General features: G+C 47.1%; 1 pseudogene; it reads left to right on the top strand.

The window, feature by feature from the left end:
- The first annotated feature begins 2,059 nt into the window (after nucleotides 1-2,059).
- Nucleotides 2,060-2,177, top strand: LOC124778493 (annotated as a pseudogene).
- The last annotated feature ends 2,578 nt before the right edge of the window (nucleotides 2,178-4,755 follow it).

Below are 4,755 nucleotides of genomic sequence, written 5' to 3' on the forward strand. Positions count from 1 at the left end.
TTCATCTGAATACTGAGTTCTCGCATTTAAAGAATTCAGTGCTAAATTGTTTTCTCTTATGTTTGCTGTGGAAGTACCTGGCACAGCTGAGGCCAATTGTGAACGTTTTTTGTAACGTTCACTACCACGCAAAATGTAAGACCTAGCAAGATATTAATTTAACATTCACTCCAAGTGCAGCCAAACGCGATAAACCACGTGGGTCAACTGAAACGGTGCCCAGGCGCCGAACAAAGACCGGGAAAACCGGGGATGAGTGGGCGGGACTTGTTCCGGGTGAAATCCTAGCGCTAACGATTCCTCTCCAATTCTGAGGTTCGCCATTTAACTTTTGAGAAACGTCCGCTAGATGGCGCTATTGAGATGTGACAATACGTTTTTCTTCTCTTTTCCCCAGTCCTGTGAGTAGTTTGACGCGGCCTGCCACTACTACTACCTCTCCCGCACCAACCTCTTCATTTCAGTAGCACTTCCATCCAATACCTCAATTATTTGTTACATACATTCCTGCCCTGCAGAGAGAAATCTGTTAGTTTCAACCTGCAGCCTTAATCTGAGGTAGAAATTCCTGAAAGTGTACATCTGGAGCACAGAGTAGTGAATCGTGGAGTGTGAGGAAACTGTAAAAGAAGAGAATCGAAGCGTTTGAAATGTGTTGCTGTAAAAGGATGTAGACAATTGAGTGGAATGATAAGATAAGGAATGTGAAGTTTTTGCGCAGAATCAGGGAGGAAAGTAACATGTTGAAAACACTGACACGACATTAGGAAATAACTTCCATGACACTTGAGGCAGCTGTAATGCGTAAAAACGGTAAGAAAAGACGAAAATTGGACTACAGTCAACACATACACTCTATGACAAAAAATACGCACCACGAAGGAATTATCCGAACGGGACGGAAATTGGTGGATGTGATGTATATGTACAGACAAACAAACGAGTATAGTTTCAGAAAACTGGATGATTTATTCAGGAGAAAGAGATTCACAAATTGAATAAGTCAGTAATGCGTTGGTCCATCTCTGCCCCTTATGCAAGAAGTTATTTGGCTAGGTAGTGATTGACAGGGTTGTTTGATATCCTGATCGATATCGTGCCACTGCTGCATCGTGAAAATAACGAGCTGGCTGGATGGCCCTGCCCATAATGCTCGAAACATTCTGAATTGGGGAGACATCCTGCGACTTTGCTGGCCGACGTAGGATCTGACAGGCACCAAGGCAAGCAGCAGAAACTCTCACCGTGTGCGGCCGGGCATTATTTGCTGAAATGTACGCCCGGGATGGCTTGCCATGAAAGGTAATAAAACGAGGCATAGAATATCGTCAGCGTACCGCTGTGCTTTAATGAATCCGAGGATGAAAACCAAAGCGGTTCTGATATGAAATGAAACTGTACACCAGACAACCACGCCTGGTTCTCGGGTCATATGGCGAACATCAGTCCGGTTGGTATCCCGTAGCTGTCCGCGGCGTCTCCACGCATGTCTTTCCTGGTCATTGGAGTTCAGTTCGAAGCGAGATTCATTACTGAAGACAATTCAACTCCAGTCAGTGAAATGACTGGCCGAAAAATTATAAAGGAGACCAACGTTTGAGAACTGTAAACAGGACATAGAAAGACTTACCAAACAGATCAGCTTGGGGAGCTGCCACAGATCAGTCTTAGGAGTGAGACCAAGAACGACAGCAACAACGACGACGAGGATGACGGAGACGGTAGAGCAGTAATAGTTCAGAAACAAGCCGAGCTATTTGTTTACATTGGGCGTTTAGACAGTGTTGTGATAAAATGGAACTAGCCGAGCGGTCTAAGGCGCTGCAGTCATGGACTGTGCGGCTGGTCCCGGCCGAGGTTCGAGTCCTCCCTCGGGCATGGGTGTGTGTGTTTGTCCTTAGGATAATTTAGGTTAAGTAGTGTGTAAGCTTAGGGACTGATGACCTTTAGCAGTTAAGTCCCATAAGATTTCACACACATTTGAACATTTTTTGATAAAATGGAAACTGCGTGTGATGCTCTTGTTGAATGATTTTTTACATCTTCGTAAAGGCCTTACGCCAACGGCCTTGCCTCAGTGGTAACACAGGTTCCCGTCAGATCACCAAAGTTAAGCGCTGTCGGGCTGGGCTAGAACTTGGATGGGTGACCATCCGGTCTGCCGAGCGCTGTTGGCAAGCGGGGTGCACTCAGCCCTTGTGAGGCAAACTGAGGAGCTACTTGAATGAGAAGTGGTGGCTCCGCTCTCGGACACTGAAATATGGCCGGGAGAGTGGTGTGCTGACCACATGCGCCTCCATATCGGCATCCAGTGACGCCTGTGGGCTGAGGATGACACGGCGGCCGGTAGGTACCGTTGGGCCTTCATGGCCTGTTCGGGAGGAGTTTTTAGTTTAGTTTTATAAAGGCCTTACACAGTAATATTACATCGAATCACTGCGTTCGACTGTCAGTTATCACTCACCATCAGAAGAGTTACTTTACGACATTTTTGTAAAAATTTGGTGTGGTCTTGCTTCCATCAGCGATGAATTTGGAGAAGATCGACTAGGACTGGTTGTTGTTGCAAGAAAACATATGCTGTGCGCGTCATGATTGAAGAGACTCGCCATATGACTTACTGTTACATTGAGTATGATTCTTAAACCAACTGTATGCTATGTTTAAATTGTGATCTGTGCATCGCTTTTCATTACACCGCCACCCCTCCCGCCCCTTTCCAAGTACATATTTTCCTGCAACTCTTGCTTCTCTTCCTTTCCCTACTACCGGATTCCTGTCTTCCATCGCAATTAAACTTTCATCTCCGTTAACGTAGCTAATTCATTTTTTATCTCTTTAAATGTTCGCCCCTGGTATCTGAGTGGTCAGCGCGACGGCATGTCATACCTAACGGCCCGGGTTCGATTCCCGGCTGCGTCGGAGATTTTCTCCGCTCAGGGACTAGGTGTTGTGTTGTACTTATCATCCTTTCATCGCCATCGACACGCAAATCGCCGAAGTGGCGTCAACTCGAAAGACTTGCACCAGGCGAACGGTCTACCCGACGGGAGATCCTAGCCACAGGGCATTTCCATTATCTCGTTAAATATTCTTTTAATCGCTTCGTCTTCAGTGAAACTAGAAACCATATAAATTTGTACTGCTGTGATGGGTGTTGATTTCATGACTACCACGGCAATGGTGATCATTTACGAAGCTGTTCTTAGTACTTTATCCGCATTCCTATTTTCTTGTTTGTTATTAAACCTACTGCTGTGTTACCTCTCTCTGATTATGTTGATTGTCAAGTACTTACCTGACCACAAAAATCTTGTCTGTCCTGCGTCAGCATTTCACTAATTCGCATTATATCTAACTACAGCATATCAACTGTTGTTTTGAAGTTCTCTGCCCACGCTTCGACCTGTGGATGCATTTTTTCCCGCTAACATCATTCTCTTGAGAATTCTCCACCCAGACATACAAACTGAGGAAGTTTTACCCCTGTAATATTTTCCCCATAAGGATGCTATAATCATTAAACAATGTAGTAGAGCCGCATGTCGTTGAACGGCTATAGTTTGTCCTTGATTTCGGGTGTTCGCAGCAACAACACAGCAAGGTCACTTATTTCATGAGTCAGAGTAAATTTTGAAGTACATCTTCATCTTCAGGGCTTCAGCTTACTGCTGAATGACAATCACTGGGATCTCAATACGACATAATGGGTACCTAACAATATTCCGGCTTTCTTGCCTACGACGACGAAAAACAATTTCTTTCGATGTGGTGAATATTCATAAGTATTGCAGTGTATCCAATGTTTCCACTGGGTCACAGCTTATGATTTCCATAACTCCCTTCAGCGACTCCTCTTCTTCTCTCTTTCTAGGCGCATTTCACTGTTCCTTGTTGCAAAGCAAAGATATCTAAGAGCTTTTTTTGAATTTTAATTCAGCACTGCAAATTGTTTATTACGACACAGTATTCTTAATCATGACCAATATTAACTTCACATCTACACTCCTGGAAATGGAAAAAAGAACACATTGACACCGGTGTGTCAGACCCACCATACTTGCTCCGGACACTGCGAGAGGGCTGTACAAGCAATGATCACACGCACGGCACAGCGGACACACCAGGAACCGCGGTGTTGGCCGTCGAATGGCGCTAGCTGCGCAGCATTTGTGCACCGCCGCCGTCAGTGTCAGCCAGTTTGCCGTGGCATACGGAGCTCCATCGCAGTCTTTAACACTGGTAGCATGCCGCGACAGCGTGGACGTGAACCGTATGTGCAGTTGACGGACTTTGAGCGAGGGCATATAGTGGGCATGCGGGAGGCCGGGTGGACGTACCGCCGAATTGCTCAACACGTGGGGCGTGAGGTCTCCACAGTACATCGATGTTGTCGCCAGTGGTCGGCGGAAGGTGCACGTGCCCGTCGACCTGGGACCGGACCGCAGCGACGCACGGATGCACGCCAAGACCGTAGGATCCTACGCAGTGCCGTAGGGGACCGCACCGCCACTTCCCAGCAAATTAGGGACACTGTTGCTCCTGGGGTATCGGCGAGGACCATTCGCAACCGTCTCCATGAAGCTGGGCTACGGTCCCGCACACCGTTAGGCCGTCTTCCGCTCACGCCCCAACATCGTGCAGCCCGCCTCCAGTGGTGTCGCGACAGGCGTGAATGGAGGGACGAATGGAGACGTGTCGTCTTCAGCGATGAGAGTCGCTTCTGCCTTGGTGCCAATGATGGTCGTATGCGTG

Source organism: Schistocerca piceifrons, chromosome 2, assembly GCF_021461385.2.
Source record: "Schistocerca piceifrons isolate TAMUIC-IGC-003096 chromosome 2, iqSchPice1.1, whole genome shotgun sequence".
Taxonomy (NCBI): Eukaryota; Metazoa; Arthropoda; class Insecta; order Orthoptera; family Acrididae; genus Schistocerca; species Schistocerca piceifrons.